This window comes from Lutzomyia longipalpis, chromosome 3 (genome assembly GCF_024334085.1).
Source record: "Lutzomyia longipalpis isolate SR_M1_2022 chromosome 3, ASM2433408v1".
NCBI lineage: Eukaryota > Metazoa > Arthropoda > Insecta > Diptera > Psychodidae > Lutzomyia > Lutzomyia longipalpis.
In genome coordinates, this window is record NC_074709.1 from 20,918,748 (window position 1) to 20,933,406 (window position 14,659).

The 14,659-nt window shown below is 33.8% G+C and overlaps 2 protein-coding genes across 2 annotated transcripts in view; one reads left to right on the forward strand and one right to left on the reverse strand.

Moving 5' to 3' along the window:
- LOC129792688 (ARL14 effector protein-like) overlaps positions 1 to 14,659 on the reverse strand; it is a 693,823-nt gene that overhangs the window by 600,203 nt on the left and 78,961 nt on the right. The window lies entirely within an intron of this gene.
- LOC129792592 (BMP-binding endothelial regulator protein) overlaps positions 1 to 14,659 on the forward strand; it is a 50,938-nt gene that overhangs the window by 19,924 nt on the left and 16,355 nt on the right. The window lies entirely within an intron of this gene.

Below are 14,659 nucleotides of genomic sequence, written 5' to 3' on the forward strand. Positions count from 1 at the left end.
AAATGCTCTCTCTCTAATTTGTTTGTGGCAATAATGAAACTCACATGCACTTCCAGGCTTGTTTGCATTATCCAAAACCAATGTGGGGATTTTTTTCTCCGTAAAATTTTCACCTTGTTACACCACAAACGCGCCCTGGGATAATTATCATGTCATGAAAATTTGTTTGAAAATTGAAAACTTGTGCTTAAACGTGGTTTAAGTATTAATTTGATGCTTATTGTGATTTGTAAATTAGGAAAGTCTTGGGATTTTTTTTTGGGAAGTAAATAAAGTGGGTGAAGCAATGGGAAAAAATAGCAGAGAAGGATGATTGAGAAAATTGGTCCAACACACCTTTTGCGTTTAACCTTTTTATTGGTTTCTCATTAAAATTTTGAGTTGTCGACCCTGGATGTTGTATTTGATATTCGTGAAAATAAATTAAGAACAATCTATTTTTAGGTTGTCAATCAAAAAACCCACTTTTAATACAATAGATAGATAGTAAACAAGAATTCGGATTACCTTTTGTAGGCAAAGAATATTTATTTTAAGAATTCAATGACAGAGGTTACCAAACACGCGTTGTAATGTTTTTTTTATTATTTTAAATTATAATACTGAATTACATATTCTATAAATTCAGATAATAATTTTTATATTAAATATGTATGTTAGAACGGGAGGGGGGGGGGGAATTGATGGTTAAACTAAAATCGCAATAACGTTCGAACTTTAATGCTTAAATAATCGAAAATAATTCAGTATTTTAATTATTACTCATTAGATAACTTAGAGCGACAGTGGAGGCGCCAAGTAGGAATAGGCGCCTCTTAATTGAAGTTGGTTTCTGAAGTCGTTATTGCTGATTTTTTTCTTTGAAAATTGAAGAACTTAGGAAAGCCTTTAAGATCAATAAATTTAAAGGTCTTCAAGTTTTAAATAAATGTTGGTTGTTTAAAGTTAAACAACAAAGGCTTTGTACGTTTAGTTAGAAGTGTTTAAAAGGAGTAAATGAAGACAATTTCTAAGATTCTTTTCTGCAGATTTTAGGTCTAGTTAGACTAAATAAAAACTCTGTTGATTGTTTTTGAAGTTTAAAGGACGTAAAAAATGTTGACTATAAATAACTACTTAAAAATCGAGGTCTATGAAGATTGAAAGTTCTAAACCATATTAACAGCTGTTGCTATCACATTAACGGATTTGGAGCATTTGTGATGTCTAAACTCATTTCTTGTAATTTTTTTCATGAAAATAATTTCTTTTAACCCCTAAAGAAGAACAAGAACTATAGCTAAGCAATTACTCTTTTGTCTCTCTAATTTACAACATTAGTTTGCAATATTTTAGACTGATATTCATCCCTGTCTCCTCATTCATTGAGATTTCCCACAAGAGCAAAATCATTGTCATGTTAGTGCGATAATGAAGGAAATGACTTTCCCGTTTGTCTCGAGGAGTATTGTTGCAATAAAGAAGAAAAAGATATATTTCCAATATAATTGCTGACATGAGAACAAGTGTTTTGCCGATATTAATCACAATTGAGTATATCTTTTCTCATAAATGGCAATTACCTGACACCTTTTGCACAAGAAATCTCTCGTGTGGCGCCTTATGCTTGACATTTTTTCCGGTAATGAGTGATTTGAGTTGCCTTTGCTTTACCCCCTCCCCCCCCCCCCCAACTTCTTGTATAGCCGCGTGGTACGCGGGATGGTATCAATGTGACTTTATTATACTAATTAAATTAAATGAAATGGATGGCGCATACATGCGTCTCAATATGGAGAGAGTCGCGCGAGAGTGGCGCACCGGAGCCGGCAAAATATACACGCGACTGACCATATTTGTGAAATGATACATGATCACGGGGGACGCATGCGAGGTGCGGAATAATTGGAAGTAATCGGTATTCAATTAAGCGACAGTTTACCGCCATGCAGAATGTTTAAGCCCCATTGGGATGCTGTGTCTTGCAACAAGAAAAAAAAAAGAAAAGAAAACCGATGCTCAGTGATGGTGGAAGAAGTTTATATAAGAAAGAATTCCTCTCCTTCTAAGCACCGGTTCTCGGATATGGCTCAAAGATGGAAACTGGAAAGCCCCGCGCGTTGGTCATCGGCGGCGCTCCATCAAGCCACGTTCTCGCATTTCTTTTTGCCCACAACATCACAGAGGGCAAGTAGTCAGTCACTTGGGGAGCGCACGAGTCCAAATACATGGCACGATAGTGGAATGGAAAATTTTAAACCGTCCGATTGTACAGTTAAAGTGGCAAAAAGTGATGATCTCGAGTGGATTTTTCATGTCATCTTGCACGATCGTAACCCATTCACTTCATCTCTGCACACACAGTATCCAGGCACTCTCAAAAGCCCATAACCGCGAAGAGACAAAATGTGTATGTTGTATGATATGTTACATACATATGTACAGTCAGGGGCGTCGGAACTGGGGGGTACAGGGGGTCTTTTGTACCCCCCAAAAAATTTAAGGGGCGCCGAAGGCGCCTCAAAGGGGCGCCAAAATCACCACAAAAGGGCGCCGAAGGCGCCACACAGGGGCACTAAAAGCAATACAAAGGGGCGCCGCAGGCGCCCTTTCAAATTTTTTTTATAATAAGTCCCTAATAAAAAAAGGAGACAAAAAAATTAAGGAATAAAATTTTAAACAAAGGCGCAAAAAGAGCTTAAAGACTAAAAATTGAAAATTGTTAAAAATAAATTATAACGTTTCAAGGGGCGCCCTCAGCCTCCTAAAATTTTTTGAACGTTCTAAAGGCGCCCTCGCTGTATCAGAGGGCGCCGAAAAGGTTCTGAAAATTCCCAAAAATAAATTATAAGGTTTCAAGGGGCGCCCTCAGCCTCCTAAAATTTTTTGAACGTTCTAAAGGCGCCCTCGCTGTATCAGAGGGCGCCGAAAAGGTTCTGAAAATTCCCAAAAATAAATTATAAGGTTTCAAGGGGCACCCTCAGCCTCCTAAAATTTTTTGAACGTTCTAAAGGCGCCCTCGCTGTATCAGAGGGCGCCGAAAAGGTTCTGAAAATTCCCAAAAATAAATTATAAGGTTTCAAGGGGCACCCTCAGCCTCCTAAAATTTTTTGAACGTTCTAAAGGCGCCCTCGCTGTATCAGAGGGCGCCGAAAAGGTTCTGAAAATTCCCAAAAATAAATTATAAGGTTTCAAGGGGCGCCCTCAGCCTCCTAAAATTTTTTGAACGTTCTAAAGGCGCCCTCGCTGTATCAGAGGGCGCCGAAAAGGTTCTGAAAATTCCCAAAAATAAATTATAAGGTTTCAAGGGGCGCCCTCAGCCTCCTAAAATTTTTTGAACGTTCTAAAGGCGCCCTCGCTGTATCAGAGGGCGCCGAAAAGGTTCTGAAAATTCCCAAAAATAAATTATAAGGTTTCAAGGGGCGCCCTCAGCCTCCTAAAATTTTTTGAACGTTCTAAAGGCGCCCTCGCTGTATCAGAGGGCGCCGAAAAGGTTCTGAAAATTCCCAAAAATAAATTATAAGGTTTCAAGGGGCACCCTCAGCCTCCTAAAATTTTTTGAACGTTCTAAAGGCGCCCTCGCTGTATCAGAGGGCGCCGAAAAGGTTCTGAAAATTCCCAAAAATAAATTATAAGGTTTCAAGGGGCACCCTCAGCCTCCTAAAATTTTTTGAACGTTCTAAAGGCGCCCTCGCTGTATCAGAGGGCGCCGAAAAGGTTCTGAAAATTCCCAAAAATAAATTATAAGGTTTCAAGGGGCACCCTCAGCCTCCTAAAATTTTTTGAACGTTCTAAAGGCGCCCTCGCTGTATCAGAGGGCGCCGAAAAGGTTCTGAAAATTCCCAAAAATAAATTATAAGGTTTCAAGGGGCGCCCTCAGCCTCCTAAAATTTTTTGAACGTTCTAAAGGCGCCCTCGCTGTATCAGAGGGCGCCGAAAAGGTTCTGAAAATTCCCAATAATAAATTATAAGGTTTCAAGGGGCGCCCTCAGCCTCCTAAAATTTTTTGAACGTTCTAAAGGCGCCCTAGCTGTATCAGAGGGCGCCGGAAAGGTTCTAAAAATTCTCAAAAATAAATTATGACGCTTTAAAGGGCGCCCTAGATCAATTAAAATTATTTGAACCGTTTAAAGGCGCTCTTAGCGGTGATCCAGATATATATACAGATCAGAGGGCGCCAAGATTTAAAGTGTTTAATACTAGAGTAAAGCATGAAAATTTCTTGTAGCGAAAAGAAACAATTTCACTCATAAAAAAATTGCTTTAAAATTTAAAGTGTATAGAGAGGTAAATTCGAGCGAAGCGCGGAGTTTTGTTGCGCTTAGCGCTTTTGAATAGATAGAAAAATTGAAATGGAAGATAGATGCAATAGAAAAAATTTATTTAAATTAAATTTTAGATTTAAATTTATTTGCCATCTGCACCATACACTGATTAAGTCTCCAGAATTGAACCAAAATTAGTTTTAAAAGTAGGGGATTGTCTAAGATTCAAAACAAATGTGGCAATTTCTCGGAAAAACGCTGGGAAACATACAAATTTTCCCAAAGAAGGTAAAGGTTTATCATATATTTAGTTGATTAGTTTCTTAGTTTATAGGAATTGTAGAATATCGTAAAAAGTCTCAGATGAAAGCTATATAAATGCTTATTTTTTCGTAAAAAATATAATTTTCCAAAACCCATTAGAAGGTAAAAAAATTAAAAAGTTTTCCCTAACACGTATTTTTTTGTTTTTAGTCTCTAATTTCCAAAATATTGCAGTGGACTTTATTTTTTCCGTCTTCTATGGGTTTTTGAAAATTATTTAAATTCATAATATTACACATTTTTATAGCTTACCTGAGACCTTTTACGATATTCTACAATTCCTATAAACTCAGAAATTAATCAAGATAGTAGATGATACACCTTTACTTTATTTGGGAAAATCTGTATGTTTCCCAGCGCTTTCCCGGGAAATGGTCACTCTTATTTTGAATCTTAGACGATCCCATACTTTTAAAACTAATTGTGATTCAATTCTAAAGATTTACTCATTGTATGGTGCATAAGAGTCTTTCATCGCGATCGGACAAACGGTGTAGATTTGTACAGTCGTACAGGAATGACGATTTCCAACAAACAGACCCTTATTTTTGATTATTAAGGTATCTAATGAAAAATAATAGAAAAACAAAAAGAAAAAAATGTTCACGGTGAGATTTGAACTATGGATGTTAACAATAAGAGTACTACGCGCTAATCTCTAAGCCAAAGATTCTTTTACTGTTAACTCGTTGGTTCTTTTTTACTCTTTTTAGGATTTACTTAAATCGAAATTTTACAAGCTCATATATGTATGTAGTCTCTAACCAAACAATGCAAAAACTCCTCAAATTTTTTTTGTTCGGAAACTTTCTGAGTTTACTGTGTATATGCATAAAAAATGCAAAGATAAATATACATTATTATATACATTATTATATACATCATTATATACAACATAAATTAAATATATGTATAATTGCAAATTTAAATATAGCATGGATGATTAAGTATAAAGCGAAAGATCGAATTAACGAATTTACGGACTATGATTCTTTCTTTCTCAGTAAATGTGAAACTGGCTGAAAATAAGAGATGGGCAAATTGTAAGGAAAGACTTCTTTACCTATATATTTTTTAAAAATAGGTAACTTTTTAAGACAAAATTGTAAATTTTTTGAAAAATATTTTTCCCTAATCGGCATAACTACTACTTATAATTTAGGATCATTGGTTACCCGCTATTTCCAATATTTTATAACATAAAAATAACTTTTCTATAAAAAAATAATTCAAAGACCTTAGGGTGGGGTGGGAAAAAATAAATGTGCAGTTTTGTAAATATTTATTGTTCATTTATTTTTTATTAAAAAATCTAATTTTTACGCAAATCTTTCAATCTCAATAGCTTTGATAGTGTCGAGTTAAAATAATGTTATAGAATTGATATTTTTGACCATTTATTATTTATAATTTGGAAAGTGGAAAGTGGACTGAAAATGCATTTTCACTTTAAAATAGAAACAAATTGTCTGACACAAAGTTGTAGCTCGGAAAATCTATATACATATTAAAGAAAGTTGTGTTTGTTGGAAAGCGTACATTTTTTTAAATCTATGTTTTTCCTCTCGTTTTTTATAAGATCGTCGTGTGGAAGAAAAGAAATAATGTGGAACGACCTTAAGAGGTCTTCAAAAAGGTAATTTCCTTCGAGAAAATTTTTTTTTGAAAACCTTTAAAAAAAATTTGTTCATCATGCAACTGTCCATGAAAAATTAGAGGGTTCTCGTTTCGCACTTAGACTCTTAAAAAAATTAGGGGGGGGGGCGCCAATATAGGGGGGCGCCAAACTAGGGAGGGGCGCAAAAAAAGGGAAGAAGGGCGCCAAAAAAGGGAAAGGGGGCGCCAAAATGTTTGTCCCCCCCAAGTTCGAAAACGTTCCGACGCCCCTGTGTACAGTACATATCGATGGAATTTCAATGGAAGAAAGGCGACTTTTTGAGGCACCCACTTTGACTTTCGCACCAGCAATTTAGTGCACCCATAATGTAATGTTTAAAAGAAAAACAGAGAAGAAGGGTTCAAGGAGAACCACTCCGTGACACTCTTGCGCTAATATATTAGTAGTAAGTATCGAGCAAGTTCCACTTTGAGGTAGGTCAGTGTTGTGGTGTTGTTGGGGCAGGTCAGTGCTGAGTGACGTCATAGTGGAGTGGGGAAGGTCGGGTTTTTGAAGGGGAAATTGAGCGAGGTCAGTGCCGTGAGGTTGTTTTTGAGGAAGGTCAGTGATTTGTGGTGACGTAATGTGGTGGACGCCATTTTGAAAATTTTATTTTGTCGGCCATTTTGAATTACGTCATGTTTTTGTACGCCATTTTGTATGACGACACATTTTTTGACGCCATATTGAATTTTAGCCGCCATATTGAATTTTATTCCGCCATTTTGAATTTAAGTCAGCCATTTTGAATTGTGATTTTTATATTTCGCCATATTGGATTTGTCCGCCATATTGTTTTTATTGCGCCATCTTTGTTTTTGTCCGCCATCTTTAATTTATGCCCGCCATTTTGAATTCTAAATTTTTATCCCGCCATCTTGTTTTCTGTCAACCATTTTGAATTCTGAATTTTTATTCCACCATATTGGATTTGGTTTATTAACGTTTTTTAATTTTGAATATTCAATTTGAACTTTTTTGATCACCGCCATATTGATTTCGCGCCTTTGAATTGATTTTAAATTTTAAATGATTGAATATTTAAATTATTGTAATTTTTGTAATGGAAAAAAATCTTGATAATTTATGAGATTTGAACATGCGAGGTTTGAGTGCCCAGTACGAAGCTCTAACCATTGGGCTATACAGACTTGTCAGTAAGCCCATCATAATTGTGAATCGTACATTCGACCCCACCTTGATGATTCATATCACCCACATTAAATGAATGAAGCGTGGACGAGAAAAGAAATTTGACCACTAAGGGAATTTGCATGGAGTGAGGAAAGAAGAGTGAAACGAGACTGAGAAATTTCTGCTGACGCGCGACATTCCTAAGCGATCACCAAATGAAGTGCATGAATTATGAGTGTTTTATTGTAGGTGGGAAAAGACATAATATATTTTCAATGTATAAATATTGCCTTTTAATTGTATGTGAATTTTCGTCTTTTTCCTCACTCTACGATCTCTGCATGGGTGTCTGAGGGGGAGGGTGATGACTTTTTGTGTGGAAAGTGTATTAATTGAGGAAAATGAATAAGAAAACATTACAATTTCTCATGAAATAATTTTATTTTGTTTAAGATAGTATAATATTTCTATTTTTATCAATCTCCAACTTACTGTCAAATTCAGCATAAATAATACAAGTTATAGTTTTATCAATTACCTTTGAAAACCTGGCTTCAATTCTAATTGAACCTTGATCTAAAAGTGAAAGACAACCTGTAGAATGAACATCTGGATTCAAATCATAAGCTAAAATAAAATAACCATTTTTAAAGTCTTCGTAACTTATTTTATGTCCTCTATCATCATAGTGAATATCTGTACCCGTAAATAGAGTTTGGTATGCCTTACAATATCTATCTTGTTCAAAATTCATATGTAATGGCTGAATAGGATATGGAGTTCCATTGACAAGTAAGGAAAAATCTGAGATGTTGAAATGGTCAAAATTAAATGGATTTAAACTTTTTGTTCCTGTGTATGCCAAATTATCAACCATTGAGAAAATTAAGCGTCGTGGCAAAACTCCATGAATGATATTATTTAAATTCATTGAAGTTGAACCTGAGGGCACAATTACGGTTTTAATTTCAACTCTCTTATAATGATACGATGCATTTTTATGCTCTAACACCTGATTGTGTGCAAGAAGAATATTAGGATTTAGTGTTATTTGTTTCATATACAAAGTAGCCTCCTGCAAACGAAATTTTGGATTTAGTGTGTCGGGGCACAGTAGGAAAAATTCTGATTTCTCAAGTGCAATTGTGATTCTTAAATCTACATTGTTAATAAGAAATATTGGTTGATTAAACATATCGCAATGTAACTTGCCTAAAACCTCCACAATTTTACTATTTTTAAACATATCGAGTCGCTTTGTAAATCCGCTGTTACTATTATCCATTGCATTCATGTTTCCAGTATCCTGAATCCATCCGGCATTCCGTAAAAATGTAGATTTTGCATCACTTCCATATGACAATAGAGTTTCCAAGTATGCTCTATACTGGTAATTCCCTTCATTTTGGGAAATTGTTTTTCCGTTGAGTGACACTGACACAGATCGTATTAGTGAATGTAGAATGTTATTCACAACTGATGGCTGATTTTTATCCGTGTCTTTGAAGAGATCCCCATTTTCCTTTAATAGTTGAATCTTAAATTTAACATAAATTGAAGACAAATCTCTGTAACAATCTCCATGTGCTACAGAGTAAAATTCAATCATAGAAACATTATCCAGGCTAGAAAGAGGTTGATAGGCAATTTCTTCGCTTCTCAAAATTGATGTTTGAATTGGTGGTGGCAGAAATATATCCAGTTCACTTTTCATACATTCTGTATATTCAGCCATTATGAAAAAATATCCAAATGGCGCTCTTTCTTATGGTTCTTGTTTACTTTCACCTTTTTCAATTTTCTTTTCTTCTTTGAAATTGCAGTTTTAATTCTATGAAGAATATTTTTTTTATTATCTGCTGAACAAGATGATGGTTTCGATGATATCAAAGGAATAGCTTTCCTCGATTGTGCTCTCGTATTTATACCTTCTCCGGTCATTGTGTGAATTTTATGTAGGGCCTTTTTCCTGAGTTCATCTGCAGCTTGTTGTCCTCGATTTAATAAAATGTCTTTTAATGGTTTTGTACCATAGTCTGTCAATATTTCAATACCCGTTTTGGCCGCCTGTTCGCCAAGAGTGTTTAAACCTTTCATAAAAAGAGGTTTTAAAAAGCGTATTAAACCTCCAAGGAATGACCCCAATCCGTATCCTCGTTGAACACCAATGTACTCAGGAACATAAATCTTTCCAATTTCTCCACTGCCAACCTGGTTCAAGTAATATGAAGTGTATACGTTAGTCATCTTTGTAGTATTGATATTTAGGTAAGAATATACCTGTATTTATATGCTTCATGAGTTCATTTTCTTGAAATGAAGAACAAGCATTGTTGGTGTTGAACTGGGCAGGAAATTGTATGCATCGCCATTTTGAGATGTTATTAAAATTTCAATAGTATCAAAATTTGTTTTCTCCAGTGGTAGATATTGAATGGCGTTAAATGACTTGTAGACTTCGTTATTTTGAATCAAAAGAACTGTTCTTAAACATCGAGCAAAAGTGTTACTGAGAAGTTGTGGTTTAATTATATCACTGTATACAAACATTAAATCACGCGTATGTGTAGGTTCTACTTTTTGTGGGAGTACTGAGGGATGGATATGAGTTGAAGAAACAAAATCATTTTGATCATGTACTATTATTGTTGGTATTACAACAGAGGTTTTGATGATTTTTTGCAATAATTCTGTTTCACGTATTTGAAATGGTATTTGATCTAGAATGGTAAACATAAGTTCATCGATTGTTTCATAATTATCTCTGTATAAAGGAATCTTAAGTAATTGATTGAAATCATCAGCAGGAATTGTTAGCACTACAAGTGGTTCAATATTGTTAACATTAGGTGTTGGCTCCTTTAAAACGGAGTTCGGTGTTGTAGAATAATCTGTTTGTACGTCCATTAATTGATCTGTATTAAAATTAAAATTTTCGTCATCAATAATTTCCATAGGCCCGATATGACTTGTTGTGATCTCTGTAATTTTACATGCTTTATGTTCTTTAACAATATCGCTCAATCGTGTATCCAAATCCTTTTCATCAGATGTACTTCCCAAAACATTTTCGCCATAAGAATCGGTAAAATTATAAGCATTTCTCAAAAGATAGAGAAAACTATTAAGAGGTGTGAATGGCGTATATACTGGTATTTTAATAGGAATACTCCCTTTTTTCTCTTTTAGTAGTGTAATAGTTCGCGGTTTTACATTTATTTTCCTATGGCGGACTTCAGAAGATTCGGCCACATTAAAAGATATTTCGGCTAAACCAACAACCCAATCATTCGATAAAATTACCTCTCTCGGTAATTTAGTTTGAAAATGAGACAGAGTATTGTTTGGAAATATTTGTTGCGAAGAATTACTCAAAAGAGTCAAATAAAATTCATTTTGCATTTCGATCAACCCCATATTGCTTTAAAAGATCAATTTGATTTATCCACTGATTTGTGTTATCGCCTTTGAATTTAACGTAGTACTGTAGTTTTTTCCCTAACCCGCGAGTTTTTATAATTTTTTCTATCACTGGAAAACCATCTTTTATTTGAACTTTTTGCAACTGTTTTTCGTAAAATCTACCCGCTATTGGTGTATTTTTATAGTCTTGTAAAATATACATTGCAAAAGGTTTTTTATTTATTATTCGATGAATACGAAATTTCTCGTTTGTCCATCTTTGTTGAAAACCTCTATCGAAATTCACTTTTGGTTTTGCAATTCTAACTAAATCATTTAGCTCAAACTTTTGGTGTACTCTCGAAAATTTCTCTTTGAATGATTTATTTTTTCTTATATACCGTTGATTTAATTCCACAATATCATCTTCGCTAACATCCGCAGGAGCCATTCCTATAGTTGTGTGCTTTGAATTGTTGTATACATCAATAAGTTTATCGAGAACATCAATATAGCGATTAGTTTTCATATGAGTGAAATATTTAAACATTAATTGTTTTAATGTTCGGTTAAAACGTTCAACAACTGCGCACTTCACAATTGGATTGTATGCAAAATTTTGTTGAATATTCTTACTTTTAAGGAAATTCTTAAATGTGGAATTTTCAAATTCTTTTCCGTGATCAGATTGAACCTTTTCAGGTGTCTTGCCATTTTTTTTAATTATATCAGCAAATGCTTTGGTTACTTCTTCAGCAGATTTATTTTTCAGAGAACGAGCAAATGCAAACTTTGAAAACACATCGATAACCGTCAAAATGAAAGTATAGTTATCATTAAATTTTTTATATTGTTTCATATCCACCAAGTCAATCTCCCACAATTCTGAGATATTGCTTACAAAATATTTATTCTTGGGGTAATTTTTCGTGATTGGATAATGTAAAGTATACACATCTTGTTCGTGTAGATATTTTTGTATTTCTCTTTTTGTTACATCATTTTTCTTTAATGAATTATACAGTTTTTGTGGTCTTGCATATAAATTTTTACTGTTTAAATTTAAATATTCAGAATCTAATGCTCGATATTTGTCCATTCTAGTTTCTTTTTCACCGGAAAGTCAATTAATGTCTGTGTTGAATCCTCAGACGCACTCCTTTTTATACGAGCTCTCGTATTGTATGGAAGTCTCGTTGGTGGCTTCTTCTTAGTACGGACTGTCTTTACTGCTGTACTGGATGTCTTCTTAGGTTGTGCTTTTGGTGTTTTGAATATTTGAACATCTTCTTTATTCTTCTTTATTATTTCCACACTCCACACATATCCATTTTCATCTGCTACTGTAATTACTCGAGGCATTTCCGCCATTTTGTACGGATAATATGAAGCAAACTTTTCCATGACTTTGTTTTGGGCATCAGGAGGTAAATCATTAAAATCATCTTCATTCATTTCATAATCATCTGTTGTCGCTTCTTTTGTTTCATAGTACACTTCTGATTGTTGAATTGGTTCTGGTACTGGAACAGCAGGAATTAAATCCATATCACGAAGAGATTCATCAATGTATTCGTCATCACCTTGATTGAATTCTGTTTGCGTGCCGAAAGATTTAGAAATATGCTTCTTCAAATTAGTCTGTGTGCCTTCGGATTGTGTGGGGTTATGAACTGTTTGAATTCCAATGGATTGAGTTGATTTCTTAATTGGATCTGAAAAAACTGACTTCTTTCTACGCATCTCAGATTGTTTAACAAGAGAATGTCTGTATCGATACCACTTCTCAATGTCATTTATTTTCTTATCCTTTAAGATATTGTAAATGTCACGATCTAATGCTGATAAACTTTCTTCGAAATTCAAAAATGGTTTTAATTCCTCAAAAAGTTCTGGTGTTATTATAATGTAACGATGCATTGAATTTTTATTGTTCCTTTGTTGGATCATATTGAGGATAGTAATTTACCAATTACACTAGACAATAAAGTTGAAATTAATATAGGAACAAAACCTCCTCTCTGAACCAGTATTTTTCTCTTTAAACACTGAGAAGCTTTTGGACAATTTATTTTGCGCATCGCATTTTTATATCTTTTGAGAGTGGAAAATTTTTCTTTTGGCACTTTAAGGTTTCCATTTAATGAATTGTGAATAATTTCATGTAATGCTTTTAAAGTTGATTTCGAACAATTTCTTATTATAGCTTTACGCAATTTCGGATTTGCATCTTTAAGAGTACACAAAATATGTTTGTTTTCTCTCAATAGTCTCAAAGGATCCTTTATTGTCTTTTTCATTGATTGTGTTTTCTGTTTCATATTGATTTAAATCTTCCTCACAACAAAAGCAAATAGTAGAACTTCTATTAAAAATATCTGTACGAAATCTAAAAATTTCAGATGTTTCCTGATTTAAATCTATCAAGAGATAGCCATAAGGTACTTTTGTACACTCCTTATATACGTTTAGCAATTGAATTGGATTTTCTGGATGTAATTGCCGAGCCAGTGGAAAGAATTGTGACTTGTCACGAACATTTTTAAAAATCACAAGGTATTTTGCATTCAAAGAAATTGTCCGAGAAAATCGTGACTGATAAAAAATGTTTTGGCATATAAAAATAATTGATATATTTTTGTGATGCGACTCTTTTATAAATAAGTCACAAATTCGTTGTTCATACTTCTTTTCAGTCATTAAATCGTCAATTACAATTAATTTTGGGGATCTGTGATCGTTTTCTATTTTATCAGGAATGCCACGACAAACCTTTAGATTTGCTATTTTAGGTAAATTATTTATGCTTCCATTTTCAGAAAAGCACCATAAAATAGTCTCAAAATTTGTATCAGTGAGCTCTTTTAGATTTAACAAAAAATTATGAGCAAATGTTGATTTGCCACAACCCGAAGGCCCAGCTAAAATCATTGAGAATGGGACTGGAAATTTAAATAACATTTCTGTTGTCGCAGTAAAATAAGTAGTGAACTATATTTCACAATCATTCCTTTATTTATAGAAAACTTGGAGCGAACATTTTAACAATCAAACGTTTTCTTATAAAACTTTAATACCTTTTGATCGTTTTTCACGGCATTCTTACTGAAAAAAACAAGAAAGTTTTCCATTGATATACCTATTGCACGAAAATACGCAAACACACAACAATATTGGCCACACACTTCTGAAAAATGCGATTGTAGTTTCATGTTGTTAAATATTATTTTACGGTTTTTCGTATGTGTTATAAAAAATTGATTAAGGTATTTATTTTTAATAGATCGACCATAGGAATCGAAAAGTTCAATGCTTTTTGAATCACCGGGTATGTAAATAGCTATCCAGTGTTCACCAGGATGATTTGCCTTTGCGGTGTTAACTATTATGATAGAAGGATCTTTTAATTTAAGATTGGGCAACCTGTCTATTGAGTACACACCTCTAAATATTTTACGTGTGTACTTATTTCTCGAAAGGTCTCTTGTTATCTCAAGTGTATTCATAGTGAATAATTTCTTTCTTCAGTTTTTCTCTGTATTTATACTGTTTTCCGATATATCCGCATAAAGAAAGTATTGGTTGATATTTCTATACGTTGTAATGCACAAACGAAAAATTCAGAAATGCCCCATTTGTGAAATGAAAATTTCCAAAACCTTGAATCAACACAACGAAAAATTCAGAAATGAAAACTTGGGAGAATGAAAATTTTAAAATGCAAATCTTTTGAAATGAAAATGTTAAAAATGCAATGCTTTTCAAATGGTAATTTAAAAAACGCAAATCATTTGAAATGAAAATTTTAAAAATGATAAGCTTATGAAATGAAAAATTTTAAAATACAAAACTCTCGGAATGAAAAGTTTTAAAAAGTCTTACTTTGGAAATAAAAAGT